Source organism: Chinchilla lanigera, unplaced genomic scaffold, assembly GCF_000276665.1.
Source record: "Chinchilla lanigera isolate Chin_1 unplaced genomic scaffold, ChiLan1.0 scaffold00067, whole genome shotgun sequence".
In the NCBI taxonomy this organism is placed as follows: domain Eukaryota; kingdom Metazoa; phylum Chordata; class Mammalia; order Rodentia; family Chinchillidae; genus Chinchilla; species Chinchilla lanigera.
This window is the reverse complement of record NW_004955468.1, coordinates 13,095,607-13,118,926: the sequence shown is the minus strand read 5'-3', so window position 1 is coordinate 13,118,926 and position 23,320 is coordinate 13,095,607. Positions and strand designations below refer to the sequence as shown.

Here is a 23,320-nt window from a genome sequence, read left to right as displayed (position 1 = left end):
CAAACCCTTACAGACAGCCTTACACTGGTCACCTGCCCCCTATCTGCACACACACTGAGACCTAAGCCACCTTTTGCCCTAATCAGACTTCAGCTATCTGTATAGGTATTTCTTATACTGGAGCGTGGCCTGGAAGAGGTGTGCAGCTCCAGGTGTGCATGTACCCCTTGACCTGAATGCCCTCCTTCTGCACTAGGGTTGCACATGGGAGCGTGTGCTAAAGAGGGGCATGGAGATGGAGGAAAGGAGGAAAGGAGGGAAGGAGACAAATGACAAAAGTTTCCTCTTCCCTGCATTGACTTATGACACTCCTTTTTCCAACTTTTCTGCCACTACAGTTTCTTGCTATCCTCCGACTCAGGTGACAGTCAGTATATCCAGCATCACACACATTCCCTTCAAATATTCTTTAGCTGTCCCTAAAAGTTACTAAAATGCACTGTAATCATAGCTGAGAACTTTGCTAGGAGGTCACGCACCTAACCGCATAATGTCTCTGCCTAATGGCCTAGTAGCTAGGATTTGTCCTTTTTGCTGCTACACCGTGCGTTTGACTCCAGGTCTGGGTAATAAACTTTTATTGTCATTGACGTCAATGCCATTGTCCCACCAGAGCCATGGCCCTTGCCCTTGGTCCTCCATTAAAGTTGTCCAAGTCTTCACATCTTTCAAACTTCTCCCAGGTGATCCTGAAATCAATTTTGAGAACCCAGGATGAGATCGATAAGGAGCAAGCACCGATGTCGTGTAACTCGCCATTTTAGGAGCATAATTTTTTAAAAATCTATTTACTAGAGTTTGTTTTACAAATAAGGGCAACTAACATTATCATATAGAAATGTGTTTAGAAAAGAGCAAAGGAGTTGAGAGTGGTTTTCCATCTTAAAATATGTAAGTCTAATACACTGGTTGCACTTCCTGATTGGGACTTGGGAGCAGCTACCAGCAGAAACAGCAGCGGACCTGTAACATTACCTGGACAATCTGCATCCTCGGAATGAAACTGCTTCTAGAGTTTCAGTCAACTGGGGACCCAGCAGTGGGGGTGGGGTGCATTAAAAGGAGTAGGGGAGAAGGAAGAAGAGGAAAAAGAATAAAAGACAGAAAATACATCTACTATTAAAACTGTGCCTATCCTAATGAAAGTCTTGTACATTTAGAAGTCTTTTGAAATAATTCGTTAAACGTAGACCAGTAATTCTCAATAGAGCAGGGTAGTGATGTGTAAACTGACACTGACATTTTTAATTTTCTTTCGCTGGATACTGATACACCATACACCTCAGAAAAGAAAGTCGATGGAGAACCTTGGCTAAAACCAAGCGAAGTGCCGGTCTCAAAACACTGATTTCCCTGACCGGGAATCGAACCCGGGCCGCGGCGGTGAAAGCGCCGAATCCTAGCCACTAGACCACCAGGGAAGGACAAATATGTTCTTTTGACAGCGCCTTCCTGAAAAGATCTTCGAACCAAAGCTGTGAGATACTTTCAGTACACGTTAGAAATTATCAGGGGGATCTCAAAAATGTTCTTAACATTTTAAAGTAATTTTCTCTTTGAACGGGTGCTCAATAAGTAGAGTCCAGTTAAACAATGGAGACTGAGCAGAACAGAGAAAATGCCAGCAGTGCTTTTGTCTAAGGACCTGGTTGCTCATTTACACATAGCATTTTCTGTGCCTGAAGGCTGCAGAGCTCCGGACAGACAAGGCAGTGGGATTCCGTGAGGCTCAAAACAGCGTGGAAAATCTCCTTGCCTCTGGGACTGAGTTAACAGACCAGGGAGCCCCAGAGGCCTCTCTAAAGACATTCTAACGAGAATTTGCTTAAAGGGCAAAAAGCAGACAATCGCATTCTAAGAATGATCAATATTTATGTGTGTTGAAAATGATGCCCCGGAAGAAAAGCGGGAGACAGGACAATCATTCCTCCTTGACCTTTTCCTCCTTCCTGACTCATCAACAAGCCAAAGGCAGAAAGTCTGGGGCAGCCTGGGCCCGCCCACCAGGGGCTGTGTGTGTGGTCTCTACTTGGATCCTCCTGGAAAAATCTTGTGGGTAGGGCCACACATAGGACTCAAAGTTAGGAACTAACAGTGTTAAACACTTCATTGAGCAGCAAACAAGGCAGCTTTGTTAGGAAAGAGCATACACTTGGGAGAGGTCCAAGCAGGCAGGGCCTACAGCAGGCGTCTGTCCTGAGGTCTAGGCTGCGTTTCCTTGAGAGGGATCAGGGTTGTTGAGTGATGGGCTCTTCACAATTAATTAAGTGTTTCCACCCCTGTGTTGGAAGTTAGGGTTATGGTTAATGGTTAGGGGTTAGGGATTAGGGATTAGGGGTTGGGGTTAGGGGTTAGGGATTAGGGGTTAGGGGTAGGGGTAGCGGGAGTCTTTAAATTTGTAGGGACTTAGCTGGGACCAGCAAAGCTGCCCAAGGCTACCAGGAGGTAAAAACTGCACCACAAATGCCAGCAAGGGAGTCCTTATTGGGTAGGCAGGATCGCCCTGGTTCTCTGTGGGGCCTGTGCCCCTAGGAGCAACTGTGTAAGACTTGGCACAGGGGGACTTTGCAAGAGGGTGTGATGTGTCTTTCTCACGAAAGCCTCCTGAGGACCACAGCTCAGTAAATCTAGCTATAAATTTCCTCTCGGGGCCCTGCTGCCAGTTTCACAGAGACTGCTCCATCAGAATATGCATATCCAGAAGTGAATTAAAAACAGTGCAGTTCATTTTGGGCAGTGTTCCCACTGTTCTGGTAAAGACAACAATCATGTGCACGTAGGAGCTATGAAATGTGGACTATGTAAATTTTGTTGTTTCATTTTGTTGTTGTTTTTTAAAGGACAGGGTCTCACTCTGTAGTTCAGGCTGTCCTGGAACTCATTATATAGCCCAGGCTGGCCTTAAACTTGAGGCAATCTTCCTGCCTCAGCCTGCCCAGTACTGGGATCACAGTCTGCTCTGGGATTACAGGTGTGCACAACCATACCCAGCTCGGATGTGTAATCTTAGTGGTTGTGCATATGAGCTAAATTCTTTTTATGTCTGTAAACTATACCTGTTTATAGTTATATATTTTAAGTTGATCTGTTAATTTATTATTTTATTTTTTCGTAGTACATGTGTGCAGTACATGTTTACACTCATTTTAGGGAGTAGATACATGTACTTCACACATCTTAATTCCCTCCACTCTCCTTCCTTCCACCTCCCCTGCATCTCTGGATCCCCTTTTCATCTGCAAGGGATCTAACTCTGTTTACTATTGCCTTTTATTTTGTTTTTAAAAATTATTTATACTTTGGGTTTCTCATATAGGAGAAGTTATGTTATATTTAATCTTGTGTGTAAGGGGGAAGCGGGGAGGGGTCGGACTCAGCCTGTGGACACTTAACCCTGCCCTGCTCACCTCAGAGAAGCCCCGAGCAAGAATCCTGGCTACATCAAGCTCTGTAAGATCCCAGCAGCCCAGAACATCTCCAAGACGATCGCCATCTGACAGAATCGCATCTATCTCATGGCTGACAACCCCATGCTGAACCTCAGGATGAAAGTTTCACCCGGGGAAGCGACAGCCTCATCAAGGGTAAGAAATGAGCCTGGTCACCCAGAACTCTGCCCCAGAGAGGAAGTGGCTGTTTCTTCTCTGGATCTTAAGGAGCAGCTAGGGCTCGGGCACCCTGCTCCAGGAGGTGGTCCCTCTGCTCCTGTAGCCTGGAGCCTGTGGAAGACAGACCTTCAGGGACGACTTCCTCCTCCTGCGTCGGCCAAGGGTTTGGGACCGTGTGATTTCTCAGTGATTTCCTACAGTGTTGCACCCTCCATCCAGGTGGGAGGAATGATCACCAACCTAGGAATTCTCAATAACGTTTTATTTCTTAAAAAAAAATCTTGTGTGTCTCATTTATTTCACTTAACATTATGGTGTCAAGGTTCATGATATTTATATTAAAGCACTATATTTTAAATTCTTTTAGTTGTAGCGAACAAGATGGATTTCCACTTCATACTACAATTAACTCTGAAGCAGAAGCATTTTACATATTAGTGAAGTAATAAATACATATTACTAATTTTAAAAGATAAAGAGTAAAATGTAAGCCTCCTAACAACTTTTCTCCAAGCAAGTACCCAGTTATCAATTACTATTAGTGGCATATTCTTCATCCTTTCAGATATATGTGAGTATATTATGTATGGAAAACATAATTCTCCTCTTGAGGTATTGCATTTTCTCTTGCATTGAAAGACACAATACCTGCCAGCCACAGTAGCCCATGCCTATAGTTCCAGGGAGGCTGAGGCAGGAGAATTGCTATGATTTTAAGGCCAGCCTGGCCTACATAGTGAGTTCAAAGCCAGCCTGATCTACATAGCAAGACTGTCTTTAAAGAAACCAAAACCAAACCAAACAAAAACCTAATTTCTTTCTCTTGTGTCAGAAGGTTCTTTGCCAGGATAAGCTAAAAGAGTGACAGTTGGCGTCAGTGTAATAATCCATGTTGTGAACATGCATCTCTATTTTTTTCTCATTTGGCCATCAATATGGATTTTGTCATGAAAATATTGGTGGCCTGACTACACTATGTGACCCCCATGGTCTGGCAGTGCTCTACTTCTGAACCGCACCCCCAGCCTGATATTGACTTTTACAATAATTACTTATTCTCTCTGGAGAGAAAGGCATCTAGAAACAGGGTACCCCGCACTGCTGTGGTTCTCCTAAGCTGATATTATCTCTTCCCTTGCTACTGTCATCTTTGTGGTTTACGTCTTTTTAAAAATTCATACTGGGTTGGAGACTTGCTCAGTGGAAGTGTGAGGTCCTGTGTTTGATCTGCAGCACCACCCACTCCAAAAAAGTTATACTGTGTGGGGAAAGGACTGTGACTGCTAATGGTGGGCTTATGATCCCCAACCATGCTGAGTACATGTGGTGCCGGGTGCGGGAGGCTCGTCTGAGGATGGTTACCATCAGCTGAGAGGCAGAAATGGAAAGGAATAATGAATTTCTCCTGTGGATTTGAGTTACATTCTGGGTTCCAATAAAAGGCGATTGAGCTTGGTGATTGGGGCTGCTGCAGTCCCAGAGGCTGTGGGCCCCCTGATCCCAGACTTTTGCCTCTTCTGCTTTTCTTATCATTTACCTTTTCTTATTCATCCACAGGCACCTCGTTCTCGGGACCTGTCACTACAGATAATACTAACAATACTGGGCATGGTGGTACACGTCTGTAATTCCAGCACTTGGGAGGCTGAAGCAGGAGAATTGTGAGTTTGAGGCCAGCCTGCACTACATAGTGAGACCCTGTCCAAAAAACAAAACAAAAAACAAAAACACCAGCATTGGATAGTTATCAAATAGTTCTATTTCATCATAGGCATGACCCAACAACTGTTTTGTTTTGTTTTTGAGAAGCCTAAGATTCTTGAGAAGCTTAAGAAGGTTAAGAGATTAAAACAATAAGCCATAACATCTGGTTTCAAAACTGGGGTTACCTTCTCTACTTTCTCACCAGATTACAAATTTACTATCCAACTTTCTTCCTTAACTAGTCTCCTACTGGACTAGCTTTATAACATGTATTACCATCCTGTCACCACCACCATCAGTACCACAGAGGAAAACTTCCTTTGCCAGTTGCTCCCTTTGTTAGACAGATATCAGTGTCAGGAGAAGGAGGTGATGGAAGGCACGGAGGCAGAGAGAACCAAGAGTCAAGGGCAGACTGAAGGCCTCAGGCGAGAGGGGCGATGAGAGACAGGAGAAGCTCCGAGAGCCAGGATTTGGGTTCTGTAGCCCAGCACGAGGAAAGAACACCCGCTTCATGCGGAGAAGATTCCCACCACCCCTGCCCGGGAAGAGGTGACTGATGCCGCTGTCACTGTGACTCGGCTCCCCACAAAGCGCCGCCTGAGGAAGCCCGGCGAGGACCGTGAGGAGTAGGGGGTGAAGGCCGACTGTCCTGAGCCAGACAGGGTGGACGGGCCAACTGCGGGCGACCTCCCACCCCTGGGGACAGCTCCATGGGCTCCCTCAGCGCTGAGGTCACAGGCACGGAAGCTCTGCCTCCTCGGAGATTCACAGAGGAAAAGACACTAGTATCCTTCCTGGGCTCCCGGTATGGAGGGGCAGGGACTTGCCTACACAGAACGGGGCCTCTTGGGGTGTACTGGATTACCCTAGGTGCCACGTGACCGCACGTAAATGGAAATTAAGAGACTCCCTTAGCAGGGAACCCATTCAGGCCCTACCTTTCTTAACACCTACTCCAGTTCCCAAACGTGTATTTCACTCTTCCCCCTTCTCAGTTACTTTGTGGTCTTACCCTCTCTAGAGAACGTTTGTGGTTGCCCCTTCGGCATACCCACGCCTTTTTCCCTTTTTGAGGATATCTGAAATTTGTCAGACGTAGTTTAAGTGGAGTTAATCTAACCACGAGGATTAAGAGTAGATACTAATTGATTTAACCCCCTTACACAGGCAGTTCTGTTCAATAATGATTTCTGCAAGAAATTAAACACTTTTTCCTACTGAATATGGACAATCCCGATAGCCCAACTTGCCAGTCGTGGGTATTTTAAGAACACGAGCAGTCGAGAGATGGAGGGAGGAGGGAGGGAGCGGAGGGGAGTAAAAAGAGTTAAAATGTGTTATACACTTCCCACGATGTACTGCAAACATGCAATAAAAATTTTAAAAATTAACAACAAAGAACACGAGTAGATAACCTGCCGGAGAATGGAGTCCACTTGGAGAAAGAAGGGCGAAGAGAAATTTTGAGCCTGTATAAAAGTTAAAACTTGCCTGAGATCACATCTACCTCGCACCACCTAGTGAGACAGGAGTTTCCTTCATCATTCGGGCCAATGCAAGGGAATTTGCTATCAGAGTGGCTTAACCTGATAAACTCACTAGTGTTTGCATTCGACCCTTAAACCCGGCAGACGTCTTGTCACAATTCGCACAGCCGGAACCCAACAGCCAGCTACTAATCGCGCTGTGAGTTTCCTGGGGAGGGGCCAGGGAGTCCTCCGTGAGCGCTGTGATCGCGATCCTGGGCTCGCTGGCTTTTTCCCTGGCTTGGGTGAGGCCAGGGCGGTGGGTGGCTCGCCCGGAAACTGCTCGCGAGCCGGAGACAGAGTCAGGGCCACAGTGCTCAAGGGTAGTTCGCGCAAGGCTTTCCCCTAGCGAGTTTCCGTAGTGTAGTGGTTATCACGTTCGCCTCACACGCGAAAGGTCCCCGGTTCGAAACCGGGCGGAAACAAAGGATACTTTTTTCTTTCGGTTCCGTGAGAATGTGGTGGAAGAGTTGGCCCGAATGCAACGAGATCTGTTGAATAGACACAGGAGACGGGCGAGCGAGGACCTAGCGCCCCCTTGCGGTGCCAGTGGGTAACTGGGTCCCCCGAGTAAGGGAGACTTTTCAGGCCCGCAGGAACTTGTGCTTTTCTTTTTTCTTTTTTTTTTTCTTTTTCTTTTCTTTTTCTTTTCTTTTCTCTTCTTTTCTTTTCTTCTCTTTTCTTTTCTTTTCCTTTTCCTTTCTTTTCTTCTCTCTTTTCTTTTCTTCTCTTTTCTTCTTTCCTTCCTTTTCCTTTCTTCTCCTCTTTTCCTTTCCTTTTCTAGCCTTTCTTTTCTTTTTCCTTTCCTTTCCCTCCTTGCCTCTTTCTCTTTTTCTTAAAGCAAAGTATGACCTATTGAAAAATGCCAATCAACAGGAGATTTATAAACAATCAAATAATAAAATTAGCAGATTAATACTTTAAAAGAACTGTTATAAATATATTTCACATGTTTAAGGAGGTATAAAAAGGCATGGACATAATAAGACATAAGGGAAAATTTTTTAAAAGATACAAATGAAATGTATTGGCTCGGGTTCTCTAGAGAAACATAATGGATAAGAAATATGTATAATTATGCAACAAGATGTCCCTTCAGTCCTGTGGCAGAATTGAATTATATTATGACACTCAACCGGAATCTGCTGAAAACTGGAGAATTGCTCCATGTGGAAAACTCCTATCTTTGGTGTCATCTGTGTGTGAAGAGAGAAAACAGAATTTTCCTTCAGTATGTTGATGTGATAAATGCTAAAGAGAAACAAAGACTGCCGCAGGATATGAAATATGTCTCTTTCTCTGTCCCCTGTGGTATGTGTGACTAAAATTTTAAACAGAATGACCAAAGGACCCCACAACCCGCCCCTGAGAAAGTGACTTTTGAGTTAAGACTTGAAGAAAGTGAGGAAACTAGCCACATAGGGAGATATCTAGCAGGCAAACTTCCAGGATGAGGGGCTGCAAGTGCAAAGGTCCTGTAGCAGGACAAGCTGTTGAATTCCAGAAGTAGCAAAATGCTACTTTAACTGGATCAGAGCCATCTAGGTGGAGGTAAAGTGCCTGAGAGGACGTAGTAAGGATTTTGGCTTTCGCTTTCCATAAGATAGGAACCTGGAAAATGCACTTTCCTGCAATGTACAACAGGCAAAGGCAGGGCAGTTAATGCATAGGAAAGCAAAACCCCCAATAACCAGATCGTGTGGTTTCACTAGGTCTTCCTGTTGATACAGTAGAGGAAAACTACAGTGAATAGAGCAGGGAAGGAATAACTATAGCTCCCCTGGCAGTCCCACTTCTTCTGTAGCCCCGAGTGGTTAATTCCTTTCCTTCACTCTCGTCTCAGACCAACCACCCTAGTATTCCCAGAGTGCCCATTCTACTAGCTCCTTTCTAAGCAAAAACTGGTAATTTGGGGCAACTGGGAGGAAGAGGACAGGGCAAATACCTCAGGGCTCCATGGACCTTGAAAAAAATTCATTCTGCTGGTCAGAATATTTCAGGACTTATGGCGAATACCAAGAAATAGAGTGATGGGCCTGCACCACCCAGTTGGGCCAGGACCTTCCAATGTTTATGAGAGGAAACAAGGCCACAGTTTCCCATGGATGTTGCAAGTTTCAGTAAACACAGTAAAATGAAATGCATAGGAGGCTACTGTTTTGGACTAAGCTCCTATACTAGAATCAACAGACCAAGTCAAAATGGAGTCACTCATGCTAAAGTCCCATGTCACCAAACCAAAATTAACTTGTTTACCTGACCTAAAAAGTCAAGAGAGAAATAATAGCTAACTCTCCAAACCGGCCACTTTCAGGCAGCATGATAAAGAAATCCTCTCAGCTTTAACCCTTATACCAAACATAACTTTGAAAGGACCAGTCTGGTTTTTGTTCTATGTTTTTGTAGTCAGATTTTATTGGTACATTTAGATACATAGTGATCACATTCATCATAGATAATTTGTATCTTCAGTCTTTTTCTAAGAAGCCAAGCTCCTCTGCCCAGCTCATCTGAGTGCCTTTTCTAAGAAACTGGATGAAATACTCCTTTATTCATGAATCACAAATAAGAGCCAGTTAGATCATTTAACTACATTTGTTGAAGTTTTTTCTTTTGACAGCTGCCTCTGAACTTAGCTTTTCCTGTGGTCTCATCCTGTTCTCTTTCAGCTGCCACATGGAGCCTACACAGAGGCTGCTGTTGTAGCGGAAGATGCCCCACCTGCCAGTATACTTCAGTTTGTTAGTTGCCCAGGTAATAGTTCCTGTACCAGTTCTGGTTGCTCCTGTCTCTTAGAAACAGCTGGTCACTGTGATGCATAGCTGGTTACTATGATGCATTATTGTAACTGACAAATTACTATCCCCAGTTGACAAACCGTTCTGTTTCTGTACTTCCTGCTTGCTTATCTCATATAAGCCCTAGATCACCAGAGATCAGGGTCTGATATTTTGGGAGTGATCCCGATCAGTGCCCATCGATGTGAATAAATCTACCTCCAAATCCTGGGTGTCATTTTGCTGTTTCTGCTTGCTGTTGCACTGTCACTACAGGTCCCAGGAAAGTACAGTTAGAGTAGAATCAATGAGGTTTTCTGCAGAAACAAGAAAGTGGCTGGATCACAAAGACTTTGGGCCTGAAAGGAACAGTTTTGGGGAGGCCCCCGGGATATGCAAGTGGTAGAAAAGTACTGTAGTCTTGGCTTCCACAGAAGCCATTCTCTGAATCAATAACTCTTCCTAGGTTTAGGCACTTCGGGCAAAGGCTATGCACGCTGCTGGAGACACCAGCTTCATTCAGGAGGGTGAGTTAGGTGCCTCAGGTATCACTGTCCTGCTGCGAGAACAAGACTGGAAAAATTTCCCTTGTTCAGAAACAGCCAAATTGTGGCAAAGGCCAAACATCCTTATTCAATTCCCATAGTTTGGCCGCCTGACTATATTGGCAAAAAGCTAGAAGTACTTTAAAACCCAGGCATAAGGAGTTTTGAAGAGAGTATCTTGTTCTTAGACTTGTTCAAGGCCTCCAAGATATAGTGTTAATGGAAAAGACGAGAGTGCAGAGATGTGTGTGTAGTATATGGTACCTGAGAAGGAAAAACTGGAGGAAATATACTCATGCACATGTTAATACCATGTACAAATATATGCAGAGATGACCTATGAAAGTCACACAAGAAACTGCTATCTGTGGCTACTTATGGAAAAAGGAATGGGGAACTCAGAGTGGCTAGCGATGGAAAAGGACTTCCCCTTTGTATACAGTAGGTCCCCAGTCCCACCCACCCTCCTTGTGCCAGGTTTCATTTTCCAGGGCTTGGGTTACCTGAAGTCAACCTCAGCCTGAAAGTATTAAGGGGAAAATTCTAGAAATAAACAGCTCATAAGTTTTAATCACTCTTATTACAATTTAGTGTTATAATTGTCCTATGTGATTACTGTTGCTAATCTCTTACTTTGCCTAAGTTATAAACTAAAATTTATTGTAACTATAGGAAAAACGTAGCACGGTTGACCCTGTGTATCCGGGTTCTTTTTGTTGTTGTTTAAGACAGGGTCTCTTTCTGGCTTTCTGGGTTTTGAACATACAGAATCTAGCAACTCTAGATTGAAATATTTGGGAAAAAAGTAACATCTGTACTGAACATGTCCAGACTTTTCCGTTATTTCCTGAACAATACAGTTATCAATTATTTACTTAGCCGTTACATTGTTCTCAGTATTATTAACTGAGCGATGATAGTATAAGTACAGGAAGAGCGTAGGTTGTATGCAAATGCTGTGCCATTCTACATAAGGGACTTCAGCGCCCCAGATCCTGGGGTCCACAGGAATCAATCATCCTCCTCCAGGGCAGTCTACATATATAGGGCTCAGTGCTTTCCTGTTTCAACATCCACTGGGGACTTTGAAACCTTTGGATAAAGACAGACTATCATACACTTTAATGTTTAAACTTCTTTTTATTAAGTTCACTTATTACCCATTCAAAAATATATACTTGCCAAGCGTGGTGGCGCATGCCTGTAATCCCAGCGCTCGGGAGGCTGAGGCAGGAGGATTACTGCGAGTTTGAGACCAGCCTGGGCTACAAAGTGAGCGCAAGGCCAGCCTGAAATGCAGAGCGAGGCTCTCTCTCTCTCTTTCTCTGTCTCTCTGTCTCTGTCTCTGTCTCTCTCTCTATATATATATATATGCAATGTTTTTAAGATGAAAAAAATAGCACTGAGGCCAAATAAAAACGTGGGACGGACATGTGGCCTAAACAAAAATATCAGCGCAATGGGCCAAACGAGTGGGCAGACGGCTTCAAGATCTATGAGAAAAGAAGTCTCATTAGGTAAAGACAAGATTATGAGAGCGATTTCAAATTTTTCATTACAAAGACAGAAAATATGGGCACAGTAATGATGAGAGAAACCGCGCATTTCCCTCACGTCTGTCACACAATTTCCTCTCCCCGCTCCTCAGCACTTTGGCGCCACAGCTAACCGCCACTCCCCGCTTCCTTCCCAGGCCGCGGTCTGCAGGGCTCACATCCAAGCCCCTGGTGACCCCTGACGTGGGCACCGACCCTGCACCTAGGCCAACTTCGCCTGCTTAGCCGTAAACCCGAAGTGGGGAACCGGGTGGACTGCGACCTGGAAAAAAAGACCTAGGCTGTCTCTCAAAAACCAGCAGGCGCGCCGGCCCCGCCCCTCCGCGCCGGCCCCGCCCCTCCGCGCCGGCCCCGCCCCTCCCCGCAGAGAGCCGGGTCCCACAGGAGTCCGTGGTGAGAGAGGCTGAGTCAGAACCGGAAGGAAGGCGGGCGGGCTGATCTCATTTCCCGACCAGCGGCCCGGGAAGACCGTGCCGGCCACCGCGCCGGAGGGCGGGCAGGGTGTGGCGCGAGCCAGTAAGGGCAGGTCCGGGCCGTGGTCCCCCAGCTCCGGAGACCCAGCCCGCGCTGCCCGGAGGGAGCGGCGGTCCGGACCTGCACCCTGCGCACGCGTTCACTCCGTCTACACCCTGATCCCGTCTTCTCCCAGTTACAGATGTGTCATTTATAAACGTCCTGTGAACATAACCAGCCAGGGAAATTCTGACTTCAATGGCTAAGCAGTTCTCTTTAATTAAGTAGCTTTCCAGGTCTTTAATTTGCTAATAACCGCTTTCTAATCATGATTAACGTTTTACACTTGCCTTGTCTCAGACTAATTCACAGTGCCATTTAGTCCTTGTAATAATCTGATGAAATAACCATTATCGTGAAAATGCTACAGGTAAAGAAATAAAGTTGTAAAGAAACATGCCCGAGATCCCATTCCATTCATTAAGTAACGCAGCTAGATCTAAAGCTGGTCATTTACACGAATGGTCCACACCCCCGTTTTCACATTAGGGCCTCCCTTGAAACCAGGGCTACACACAATACACTGTCCTGCAGTACTTAGAGCGGTTGGCTGTGAGGTTCAAGCCGAATAAGAGATCATGAGCCTCAGGCCACCATGGGAGAGGTGGATTTTACCTGGCATCTGCTACAACATGAGGCAGTAAGGAAACTGTTGGAGGTGGGGCTTAGGATGTCAGCAGTACTTCCTCCAGCTTTTCACAAACTGCAGTTCTCTTCTACATCCTGGGCAGCACTCTCCCAAATATTGCAGTGCTGGAAAGAGTGTCAATCTCACGGTTTTTGTTTTTATTTTTGTTTTGTGATAGGGTATAACTGTGTTGCCCAGGCTACCCTGGAACTTTTCCAGAGACCCTCCTGCCTCAGCCTCTGGAGTAGATCCTATAGGCAGATGCTGCTGCACTTGGCTTTGACATCACATTTAAGAAAAGCATGTGGTGTGGGATACCTTGTTACAATCCTCATGAAAATACAACCTGCCACAGGGCAGAGGAACCACGAAAGACCAGGCCTTTACCTACAGGGACTAAATAACTTCTAAACCCTGTATCTTGGTTTTAGTTATGAAGGAGTCAGCCTGCCACGATCCTATGCTGATCAGAAGCCACCTAAAGCCTCTTCCATCCCGCTATGCTTTCACACCTGTGGAAGATGTGTAATCAAGGGTTAATAAGGCCCAGTAACCACAGCCACACCCCATAACGCCCCTCATTCTTCAGCCCTGCTCTTGGCAGGCAATCACCACGCTCTGTACTTTCTCAAGCCGTGTCCCTGGCAGGGAGCCACAACTCCTTTTCACTGAACTCTTTCCCTCAAAAGTCTCATTTTGAACTTTTCCTTTCACCGCCCCCCCCCCTTCAGGCTCATGACCCTATAGAAGACCTCATAGCCTGTATGAGATTCACTGGGCTGCTCTAGTTGCCAGGGGGGTCCCTAACAAACCTGTCCTGACTGATGAGCTCGTACTTTTGTCTTTCATTTGTTTATTTGTTTTTTTTTTTTTTTTTGGTTTTTCTCCGGTACCGGGAACCGAACTCACGACCTTGCGCTTGCCAGGCAGGCGCTTTTGCCCCTGAGCTAAATCCCCAGCCCCTATTTGTTTTGTTTTGAGATGGGGTCTTGTTATGTAGCTTGGGCTGACCTGGCAATCCTGCCCCAGCCTCCCAAGCTCAGATTACCGGAATGCAATCACTCTCTGCTCACCCTCCTTGAACTGAGTAAGCCTATGACTAGGCTGGAAATGATATAAAGCAAAAGAAAAGGTGACACATCTTCTACTTTGTTCTCTCAGAGTTCAGCCATCCTGAATGTGAGGGAGCAGGGACCTCATGGAGAAGCCACATGTTGGTGTCCTGCTGCCACCCCTTGCTGAGATCCCACAGGCCACCATGGCTTCCAGACCTGTGACTCTGGCTCCCGATGACTCCAGCCCACAACTGTCAGGTCACCTCCCACTTCCAGGTCTTCCCAGGTGAAGTCCCAGGGATTTGGGAGCCTCTGTTGCCCCACTATGCCTTTTCCAAATTCTTGATCCACAGACTCTCTGAGTGTAAGAAACTAGTTTTATTGTAAAGGCAAGCAGAAACACGGAAATGACACCCAGATTTGGAGGCAGCGTTTTTTACATCGATGAGCACTGATCAGGGACAGTCCCAGCATCTCAGGCCCTGATCTCTGGTGGTCTAGGGCTTCTATGAGATAAGCGAGCAGGAAGTACAGAGGCAGAACAGCTTGTCAATTGGGGATTGGTTTATACAATGCGCATCATAGTGACCAGCTACACATCACAGTGACTGGTTGTTTCTAAGAGACAGAAGTAACAGGAACTGGTACAGGAACTATTGCCCGGGCAACTAACAAACTGAAGTATACTGGCTGGGGGGGGGGGTGTCATTTTCTGTTACAGTGCAGCCACTTAAAATTTTAGTGGCTTGAAATAATAATTTATGTTTCATGGTTCTCTTGGCCGGGCGGGACCCAGTCAGGGCTGTTGTGATGGGAGCCTGACTGAGCCTGAACCATTCAAGATAGGTTTAGCCCCTCTTCAGGATCCTTTGTCTGTGCTAAAGTAATAGACTTCTTACATGGTAACTTGGGAGAGCGGTGCTCTATTCAGTGAAGGCAGAAGCTATGAATTTGTGAAAACTTTGCCCTTAAAGTTGCATAGTAGCACCTTCTCCTTATTGTCTTGGCTAAAACAGGTCACAGGGCCAAGCCAGATTCAAATGGACAACAGAACTTCTCCCTCCCCTCCCCTCTCCTTTCTCTTACTGGGGCTTGAAACCCAGGTCCTTTGTGGTAAACTACACCCCCAGCCCTTTTTTAATTTTTTATTTTGAGACAGGGTCTCATTAAGTTGCTAAATTTCCCAGACTGTGTTCAAATGTACAATCCTCCTGCCTCAGCCTCCCAGGGTGCTGGGATTAGTCTACCTCTTGAAGGGTAACTGTGCAGGGATGGGAGATATTGCTCTGGTCAGCTTGAGAAACAATCACCACTGCTACTTAAATAAGAAAAAATTATGATATCTTTACCTGGACAGTTAAAAAATTCCCCACTTCTCCTATTGTAAACTAGAGACCTAAGAACAAGGTTAGATCAGTTCTGGAATATGCCTCTTCTGCCCCCTACATATCTTAATATAATTAGTAATTTGTGAGCCATTTCAGCTCAAAATACTGGTTTGCACTAGAGAGTCTTAAAATCGGAGAAAATTTTTGGATTAGGATGGGAAATAGGAAGATTAATTTTGGTTTTGTGTGGTAGATGAACTAATGGGCAACTTGTAACACCCAGCTGAACTGAATCAGCCTGGTGCTGGGTGTGGAGAGCTCACCTGAAGATTGTTGCCAACAACATGAAAGGAGAACTGGAGGGGACGATGGTGTGCTGTTGATTCTCCTGGAGGAGCTTGTCCTGCTGGCTTTCCTGATATGAACTCAGCTGTTCTCATCCTCAGAGGAGCTCAGGTCCTCACTGTTGCTGAGGATGGCTGCAGTTCTCTTCAAGGGAGCTCTGGTCCTTACCTTGAGCGTCGCTTCCTGGCTCCAGTGCAGATCCCTCAGCCTGCTAGCACAGATCCTTCATCCTGCTGGCACAGACTTTCTAGCTTCCACCATTGACCTTTGGCCTTCCCAGTACAGATCTGTGAAATAGACTTGCATGAAACATTGTCGTGGACTCTAGGCCTCCAGCTGGCCTCATGGAGGACAGTATCATGGGCTCTAGGTCTTCAGCTGGACTCATGTAGGACATTGCTGTGGGATCCAGGGCCTCAGTTGGAGTCTTTGGGTCTCTAGTTTGTGGACAGATCTCCTGTACTCTTTTGCATTTGACTCTTTGGGTGAATATTATAAAATAATCCTATAAACTACATGTCCCCTATTAAATCTTTCCCTTGTAAACCCTGACTACAAGATTTTGCTACTAAATCTTTTGTACTCATCTCTATCATCTGAGTGCTCAGTATGACTTAAACACCCCAAGGAGGGTCAAATGATCATTGAGACCTTTAAACACTACTTCTTTGCTCTCCATTTCCTCTGTTCCTACTCCAATCCAATCTATAGTATCCCTCTCCTAAGCAACTGCAGAGGACTTCTGATCAGTCTCTGTGCCTGCACAGCTGTCCTTCTAATCCGCCTGGCCATATCTTGATAAATTCCTGGCCTTAAGAATGTACCTTTCAATCCCGGTACCGGAGAAAAACCAAAAAAAAAAAAAAAAAAAAAAAAAAAAAAAAGAATGTACCTTTCAAGCATGAAGTTGTGAGTTTGATTTCTGGTACAAAATAAAATACTATATTAAGAGTGTACCTTAAGCCGGGTGTGGTGGGGCACACCTGTAATCCCAGCACTTGGGAGGCTGAGACAGGAGAATTGTTGCAAGTTCAAGGCCAGCCTGGGCTACAAAGTGAGTTCAAGGCTGGCCTGAACTGCATAGCGAGACCTTGTCTCAAAAAGACCAAAAAAAAAAAAAAAAAAAGAGTGTACCTTAAATACAAAAGATGGATGGCTCCATAACTTTTTTATTAGTGATTTCCCTACAATGTTTTTAGATGCTAAAAGTTGGAAGGGGGCTGAAGATGTAGCTTAGTGGTACAGTGATTGCCTAGGTTTCATTTCTAACAGAAAGAAAGATGGGAACTTGGGGACCAACATTTTCACTTTAAGAAAGATGAAATAGTCTCGTAGAAGGTAAGCAGGTTGCCCAAAGGCAGAATGGTTAATGCGTGACACAGATGCACATGACTTCTTAATCTGATGATCTTTTCACTCATCACGTTACTTTTAAAGTAAAGAGGGGACGCACATTATAATAATAACATTCTCATAACCCATATTTATACTTTCCAATACCTTTACTTCTTTAAAATCTGATTTTACCCTTATAGCAACCTTGGGAAGTAGGCAGGAGAGATGTTATTATCCTCTATTTGTAGAATGAAATGGTAAAAGTCTTGGTGACTTTTCCAGGCCCACAGAATAAAGTTCCTTGGGCCACTGTAGGTTTTACATGTCTTTTTTGTGATATTGGGGATTGAATCTGGAGTCTTTACACTGACCTACATCCCCGGCCCTTTAAAAAAAAAAAAGCCAGACGTGGTGGTGCACGCCTGTAATCCCAGCACTCTGGAGGCTGAAGCATGAGTTTCACAAAATTTAGGCCAAATTCTTTAAGATACTCCATAAAAAATAAATCCAATGACTAAATGAGTCAAAGCAATGATGTGTATTAATTATATCCCTCCCTCAGTCTTAAAGAGCCTCAGTATACATTAGGAAATTAAATATCTGAGAATTCCCACAGGAAAGAAACCTGTTTCTCTTTGTTTCCCCAATCAGATTAAATGAGGACTAAAGATTTCAGATTTCAGGATGTGGGCTTTCAAGAGCAGGCTATTTTGGTGGTTTGCCAGAATACCTGGGTTGAAAACTGGTTCCACAACTTACTAGCTGTGTGCTCTTGGGGAAATTCTTTCACTTTTATATGCTTCAGTTTTCTTATTTGTAAAAATGTACTAATAATCCCATCTTACATGAGGTTGTCATAAAAATAAATTAAAGTACTTTGGCTACATTATAATCACTCAGTGATGATGTGAGTGTAATAACTGATCTAGACTTTTTAGAAAATTCCTGACCACAGTGTGCCTGGTTTCTGACAAAAGGATAAAGAGTGAGTGAGATTTGAGTCACGTAAGGCAGAGAACCAAGTGATCTGCGCGTGTAAAGAAGAGGGAGACAGAAGCTCAGAGAGCCATGTTGCCCCTTGCAACTGTTAAAATGAGAAACCATCTCAGTCTGATATCAGCCCCTGGCACCCCGTTACGCTGCTTCTTAGCAGTCCTCAGGAACGGTCCCCTCCCTCCCCCAGTATTTTAATGGTGGCAGAGTACACATAAAATTACTGTTTTAACCATTCCTGAGTACACAGTTCAGGCGCACAAAGTGCATTCAAACTGTTTTACAGTCATTATCACCATCCATGTCCAGGCCTCTTTTCATCTTATAAAACTAAAACTCGGTACCCATTAAGCACACCCCCCTGCCCCAGCCCTTGGCAACCACCATTTCGCTTTCTGTCACTACAAACTGGACAGCTGTGGAGTACGTCTGAATAGAATCATGCAGTCTTTGTCCTTTCTAACTGGTTTATTTCACTTTGTATATAGTCTTCAGCTTTCACTTATACTGTAGCTTATGTCAGAATTTCTTTCTTTCCTTCCGTGTGTGTGTATGTGCGCGCAGGGGATTGAATCCAGGACCTTGTACACGGTAAACACACACTCACTACTGAAACATTTCCTGTCTTTCCTTTTTGTTGTTGTTTTTGTTTTGTTTTTTGAGACAGGGTCTCACTGTGTAGTCCAGGCTGGCCTTAAACTCACTGTGTAGTCCTGGCTGTCCTCAAACTCACAAGGATCCTCTTGTCTCAGCCTCCCAAATGCTGGGAATACAGGCGTGTGCCACCATGCCCAGTTTCCTTCCTTTTTGAGGTTGAGTAACATGCCACTGTAAGAAGGTATAAAGATCCTGTTGCTTTTTGCTACTGTAGGAGGTAGGGCCTGGCGGGGGTCCTTAGCAACCAACGAATTTGGGGAAAGAGCTGTCTTTTGCCCTCACCTATCTCCTTTGTTAATTGACTCCCGGAGACACATTTACATTATGCACCTCAGAAGGTTAGCAGATCTCAGTAGCCCAGTTTTTTTCCCTACATAATTTCAATGTGTCTGAAAATTCACCTCTTAAAGAGAAGTGAAGGCAAGACAAAGAAAGATGTGGGAGTTGGCAGAAATAATTATTCAAATGAGTACATCATTCTCAAGCTACATACACGTTAAAGTAAATTAAAATGGAGAGTAGGCCTGAAGAATCCCTGAGCAAACAAAAGCACTGAGGCCTTGTAGATGACCTCAGCCTGCCTCCTTTGCAAACATAGGCAACACTTAACTCGAGTTATTTCCTGTAAATATTTTCAGCAAATAAAAACAGAACTTGGGGGCTGGGGATTTAGCTCAGCGGCAAAAGCTCCTGCCTGGCAAGCGCAAGGTCGTGAGTTCGGTTCCTGGTACCGGAGAAAAACAAAAACAAAAACAAACAAACAAACAAAAAAACAGAACTTGACTTCAACCAAGCAGAAGTAGCCAAAAACTTATGTAACTATGGACTGTCCTATGAAATTGACTAAGGGACTGTATAACAAAAACCAATCAAATACTTTCTTTGATTTACCTTTGTGTTCAATAAAAGCCTCCCTCCTGCACTCTTGCATTGGAGCTCTAGGACCGATTCTGGTTTGGAGTTGTTCAAGTCATGAATTTTGTTTGCTTTAGGGTTTGTTTTTTGAGACAGGGTCTGGCTATATAGTTCAGGTGGCCTTTGAACTCAGTATGTAGCCCAGGCAATGTCGGGAGCAACTGAGCTGGAGATTATTCACAGGTGCAGAGCTAAGAGCGCTGAGCGCCTGGAGGAACCCCCTGACGGCACAGAGCACCCTGAGGGCATGGAGGTGTTCCAGCCCCAAAACCTCAGGGTGTGAGTGGCGAGCTAGTTATGCAAAGGGGTGTCATGTGACACCAACCTGCCAAATGTATAAATAAAAAGGTACTGTGGAGACTGAGCAGTTCCTTTTCTCTCACCCAAAGAGAGGGCTCCACCCGACCTCAGCTTTCTGTATATTGTCTCATCTTTATTTCTCCATCCTCTTGCCGTCTTTCCCGTGGGAACTTTGAGAGCTGCGCTGGATGCCGCAACACTGGCCTTGAACTCCCAGCGATCCCCCTGCCTCAGCATCCTGAGTGCTGGAAATATATGCGTACACTCCCACACCCAGCTCTAATTCACGAATTTTGTCTGCTCAAATAAACTCTTTAAAGATTTTTTTGTGCTTTGGTTTCCTTTTTTATTTTCCCAGTACTAGGGATCGAACCAGGGCCTTTGCACTGAGCTGTATCCCCAGACCTTTTTTAATCTATTTTGAGACAGGGTCTTAGTAAATTTCCCAGATTTGGCTCAAATTTGCCAGTTCTCCTGCCTCAGTCTCCCAGAGTGCAGAATTTACAGGTGTGCACCACTGCACCCAGTTTCAGTTTATTTTTTAACATATGTAAAGAAGCAGAATCACAGAGCTGAATTAAAGAGTTAAATTTTATACAATCAGAAAATGAACTTAGGAAACTGGGCTATTTTTAGTCTTCCTTTCTTATACTTTTAGTGGAAACTGTAAAAGGAATGAATGTGAGGGACATGCTAGGGTGGCCACCAGCTAATGGCAGGACCACAGGGCAACAGGGAATGGGGAAGATGTACATTCCAAGCCAGGCGTGGTGGTGCACACCTGTAATCCCAGCACTCAGGAGGCTGAGGCAGGGGGATCATTTCAAGTTCAAGACCAGCCTGGGCTACAAAGTGAGCTCAAGGCCAACCTGAGCTGCATAGCGAGACCCTGTCTCAAAAAGAAAAAAAAAAAAAAAAGTACATTCCAAAAGTGGATTAGATGTCACTTCACTGAGTAATGAACACTGTGAGTCACACGACACCCAGGGTAATCCAGCACACCAGTGCCCTCCACCACCCCAAGGGGCCAGTTATTTGTGGGGGACAGGCCTGGTCTCTGTCCTCCATACCAGGAACTAAGGAAGCCACCAGTCTGCCAGATGGCAGAGCTTCCGTGCCTGTGACCTCAGCGCTGAGGGAGCCCATGGAGCTGTCCCCAGGGGTGGGAGGTTGCCCGCAGTTGGCCCGTCCACCCTGTCTGGCTCAGGACAGTCGGCCTTCACCCCCTACTCCTCACGGTCCTCGCCGGGCTTCCTCAGGCGGCGCTTTGTGGGGAGCCGAGTCACAGTGACAGCGGCATCAATCACCTCTTCCCGAGCAGGGGTGGTGGGAATCTTCTCCGCATGAAGCGGGTGTTCTTTCCCCGTGCTGGGCTGCAGAACCCAAATCCTGGCTCTGGAGCTTCTCCTGTCTCTCATCGCCCCTCTCGCCTGAGGCCTTCAGTCTGCCCTTGACTCTGCTCTTCTTTTTTTGCTCTTGAAATACGGTCTTGCTATATATTTCAGGCTGGTATCTCACAGCACTCCTGCCTCAGCCTCCTGAGTGCTGTGATTACAGGCATGTGCCACCACACCTGGCTCCAATTTATGCAGGAGACAAGGGCAAAAGAATTGTTGTATGTGTGTAGGGTGCCACTAGAGGGAGACTTTCAAAAAAAGAAAAGCCAGGGGCTGGGGATTTAGCTCAGCAGCACAGCGCCTGCCTGGCAAGCGCAAGGTCGTTTCGATTCCCAGTACTGGTTTCAAGTTTGATTCCCGATACCGGAAAAACAAAAACAAACAAACAAAAAAGGTTGTGAAATTTGTCGTGTTGAAAGGGAGCACAAGTATTAACTTGTTTATGCAGCATTTATTTATTTATTTATTTATAGACAGGGCCTTTCTACATAGTTCAGACTGACCTTGAATTCACAGTGTAGTCCAGGCTGACTTCAAATTGCCAATGATCCTCAGCCTCCTAAGTGCTGAGATTACAGGCGTGTACCACCATGCCTGGCTATGTAGTTTTTATATTGTACCATAGTTTTATATTGTACTTAATTTCTATCTTTTATATAAAGGTATTTACCCAAAGGAGTTAAAGTCAGCATACTTTTATATAAAGTATAAACCTTTTTGTTGTAAAAATAATTCTTTCTACATTTTAGGAAATGCTGTTTTTTGGGGGGTTTTATCTGTTTGTTTTTTGTCTTTTTAAGACAAGATCTCACTATGCAGTTCAGGCTGGCCTTGAGCTCACTTTGTAGCCCAGGCTGGCCTCAAACTCAAAATGATCCTCCTGCCTCAGCCTCCCAAGTGCTGGGATTACAGGCACGTGCCACCATGCCCAGCTAGGAAATGTTTTTAAAGCTTAATCTTGTTTTATAATCATGTAAAATACTTACATGGTCCCAAAATCAACTCTGAAAAACAAGGTACATTCAGAGAAGTTTATTTTCTAGCCCTGTCCCTTCCACCTAATTTCTTCTCTCTCTGAAGGTAATTAATTTTAATTATATAGTGCATTTTCATATAAGAAAACACTTATATCTCCCTTTTAGGCAAACAGCACACTGTTTATACATTGAAAAAAAACAGTATTTCTTGTCAATTTCTTGTCAATCACTCCCTAGTAGCATATGAAAGTATTCCTCATTGTTGATAAATTGCCCAGGCTTGGACTCACGATCCTTCTGCTTCAGCCTTCCAGTGTGCGCCTGTACTAACATACCAGACTTTCTCGTTGTGGTTTTAGATGCAAAATTCTCTACTGTGTGGAGGACCACAGCCTCTTACTAACCAAGAAACGGGTCATTTCCAGTCTGTAACTGTTACAAATAATGTGTCATTGAACGTCATGGAGTGCTTCTTTTCCTATTTTTGCCACAGTGTCTTGGAGACAGATTCCCAGAAATGGGATTGCTCAATCAAAAGGCATCTCTAATTGTGTGAGCCAAATGTCACCACATTCCCCTCCACCATGGAGATTGTATCATTTTGTATTTCTATACTCAGTCTATTAGATTACTTGCTTTCTAACAGACTGGTCAACTGAGTATGTTTTTATAAAGTTATTGATTTACATTAATCTAATGGGTAAGATATAGTATCTCCATGTTTTAATTTATACTTTAAAAATTATGAGCAATACTGAACATTTTTTAATATGGTTAATAGCAATTTGTGTTTATTTCTCTGTGAAATGTCTACATCTGTAGCCCAGTTTTCTCTGGACTTGTTAAGTCTTTTTCTTCTCTCTCTTTCTCTGTCTCGCTCTTTTGAATGAGTCTTACTTTGTCAATGGTTGGGCAAATGAGTTTAGCAGACATTTCTCAAAACAAAAAGTACAAATGGCTAATAAGTATAGGAAAAAAGTTCAATATCTTTAGTCATTAGGAAAATGCAAATCAAAACCACAGTGAGTTTCCATCTCACCCCTGTCAGAATGGCTACACAAAAAGCACTGCTGGTGGGAATGTAAATTAGTACAACCACTAGGGAAATCAGTAGGGAGCTTCCTCAAAAAACTAAAAATGAAAAAAAAAAAAAAAAAA

At 44.6% G+C, this 23,320-nt stretch overlaps 2 non-coding genes across 2 annotated transcripts; one reads left to right on the top strand and one right to left on the bottom strand.

Moving 5' to 3' along the window:
• Positions 1–1,349: 1,349 nt before the first annotated feature.
• Trnae-uuc lies at positions 1,350–1,421 on the bottom strand. Its single transcript has one exon. It is a non-coding gene; the product is annotated as a tRNA-Glu (tRNA).
• Positions 1,422–7,193: 5,772 nt separating this feature from the next.
• Trnav-cac lies at positions 7,194–7,266 on the top strand. Its single transcript has one exon. It is a non-coding gene; the product is annotated as a tRNA-Val (tRNA).
• The last annotated feature ends 16,054 nt before the right edge of the window (positions 7,267–23,320 follow it).